The sequence below is a fragment of the Uloborus diversus genome, chromosome 8 (genome assembly GCF_026930045.1).
Source record: "Uloborus diversus isolate 005 chromosome 8, Udiv.v.3.1, whole genome shotgun sequence".
NCBI classification, from domain to species: Eukaryota; Metazoa; Arthropoda; class Arachnida; order Araneae; family Uloboridae; genus Uloborus; species Uloborus diversus.
In genome coordinates, this window is record NC_072738.1 from 63013062 (window position 1) to 63016142 (window position 3081).

The window sequence follows — 3081 nt, forward strand, 5'->3', positions numbered from 1 at the left end:
CCCCCCCCAATGCAAGATCCGAAGGGTGGACTGGCCTGCCGGACCCGGCCCGTGGGTTGATGCGCCCCCCTCGAACGCCCTCTATGTATCTTCGTTTTTTTTTTTTTTTTTTTTTTTTTGCCCTCAAACCTGTGCAACTTCATTTTTTTGAGCAATCACGATTGCTTATTGCTTTCATTTGACTGTTTTGGCGTGCTATCATTTTATTTTCCCACCGCCACCCTCCGCAACATCACCGTCGACCGGCTCCTCACGATGCTGCTCCTATAGCGAAAGCCGTCTCCAGGTTGCATCCATGTCCTACACACACGCGCATACACACACAAACACATACACACACGCATACATATACAGACACATACACACACACATACACACAACTACCCACACATTCATGATTGCACACAGACACAAATACATACGCTTACACACACATACACATACCCCCCCCCCCCCCCACATATTTCGCTAGTTCCCTGAAAAGCCTTCGGGTGGAGCAGGGCGGGGAGTCTCGATGGGTACCCCCCCCACACACACACATTCATGCACACAACTACCCACACACTTACGCCAGCACACAGACACAAACACACATGCCTACACACACAAACACATACCCCCCCCCCCCCCCACACACACACGCCTACATACACACACTCGTGATTGCGAAAAACATAATTTGAATTCAAGATGTCAAAATTCAAATTAATTTTTCTTTTTTTTTTCCTTTCTTTCTTTCTTTTTTTTTTTTTTTTTTTTTTTTTTTTTGCTACCTTTATATTTTATGCCTTTTTTTTCTTACGGCCTCTAACCTGTCCGCCATCGTTTTTTTTTTTTTCACCCATGAATCTGTGTGCCCTCGTTTTTTTTCCTGGAGCTCTTAAAACCTGTGCGTGCGTGCACCTTCGTTTTTTCCCCCTCAACCATTTGTACCATTTTTTTTTCTTTTTTTGTGCCGTCGAACTTGAGCACTGTCTTTTTTTTTTTTTTTTTTGCTCTCCCCCTCTCGAACTTTTTCCCCCTCACTTTATTTTATTTGCGCTGTCGAATGTGCGCGCTTTCGGATTTTTTTAAATCTTTTTTAATGAGTAATCACAATTCCTAATTGCTTTCATTTGAGCTCCTGATGTTGTGGTTCCTTTTTCATCTTGGACCAGGATAGCCTCTACAGCACTTCAGCCCATCGGCCTCTGCTGGCGCGCCTCCTCTGGTCCTGACCACTGTCCCCCGGAATCCCCGTGCATGTCCTACACATACGCGCGCTCATACACACACACGCGCGAAGCGCCTTACACATACACACTGACACAGATACACGCTCACACACACAAACACCTGCCTTTACACTCTTACACTCACGCCTACGTGCAAACAGGCAGTTCTACACACGCACACGCACACGCACACGCACGCCTACACACACGCCTACTCACACACACACACACCTGCTCACACACAACTATACATACGTAACCGCCCATGAGGAGAGGCAGGGCTTGAAAAGACAGAAGCCATTTCTACAATAGCTCCAGTGAGTACAGTCCTGCCGAAACTCGTGATTGAGAAAAACATAATTTGAATTCAAAATTTCAAAATTCATATTAGTTTTTTTTTTTTTACGCCCTCAATCCTGTGCACCTTTTGTTTCATATTGCGCCATCAAGCCTGTGAACCTTTGGTTTCCTTTTTTTTTTGCTCCCTCAAACCTGTGTCCCTTGGATTTTTTTTTTAATGCACCCTCAAAATTCAAAGATTTTCTCTCTCTCTCTCTCTCTCTCTCTTTTTTTTTTTTTTTTTTTTTTTTTGCGCCCTCGAACCTCTTCGCCTTACGGTTCTTGTTTTTTTGTACCCTCAAACCTGTGCGCCTTCGTTTTTTTTATGCGCCCCTTTAGTCAAAGTTGACGCCCTCTTGGGAGACCCAGTCCGTCTCTGCAAGAACCCTCTCTCCCCCGAAAAAGGTAAAGAATACTTCTTAAAACACCCCCCCCCCAAAAAAAAAAAAAAAATTTTTTTTTTTTTCAATTGCGCATTCTGCGCGCCATGACCCTACCCCCCGCCCCCCTCATGTGGGCCACCGCCTTCCTTTACTTCAAAATCAGCCCAAATCCGTAGCCCTGAAGCAGACTCACGGTTCAATTTGTAAGCAAACAAAAGTACCTAATTTATTAAAGTTTGCATATGTAACTTCCTTAAATTCCATCAAATACGAGAATATTCAAATTAAATTGAAAACAGATACAGAACAGACGTTGAACCGCAAGCTTCTTTGCATGGGCAGATTTAAGGGGGGAGAAGGGGGCAATTCCCCCCCCCCCCTCAGTCTTGATAAGACTTTATATATAGTAACAAAAGACTCCTAACAAAATCTGAAAAGAAAAAAAATGATGATTTTTCTTTCTTTCTTTTTTTTTTTTTTAATAGTTCAGAAGTGAAAATGAAGAGCATAGCGAATGTCCTTTTCTGACGGGAAGGAGGCGGGCAGCGTACCGTACACTGTATTGCAAGTAGTAAAGCTGTCACTGGGTTGCTGAAAATATGTTTGAAACGACTCTTTTGAACTGAAAACGATTAGGACAAATATATAATTGAAAATATTAGCTGATGGAGCTATGCGTTCAGCTGCAATACTTAAAATGATCGACTGTTATTTCAACAAATTAGAAGCTACAACAAAGATTAAAAAAAAAAAAAGATTTACCTATAAACTAAGCCAAGCTGTAGCTTAGGGCACCCATTTTGTTGAAAGGCCAAGGCTGGATCCGGAAAATTTTCAAGGAGGGGGCGATAATTTTTTACTATTTACTCTTTACTCTTTGGAACTTAAATTTATAAAAAAAAATTGGAGGAGTGTACTAAACCCCATCGCTTACCCTTACATAATCAAAGGTGTCCTACAGTTATGTTTCTTTCGAAAAACTTATAAACATTCGATATAACAACGCGGCTCAATAGCTTGCCAGGGTATTGCGACGGGATTTTTCCTGGTTCAATAGTCCTACCGCTATTGCGCCGGAAACATGCGCAATAGCTTGGGAGCTCATTTACGCTGGATTCGCGGCCGGCGCATTAGCCACCCACAGC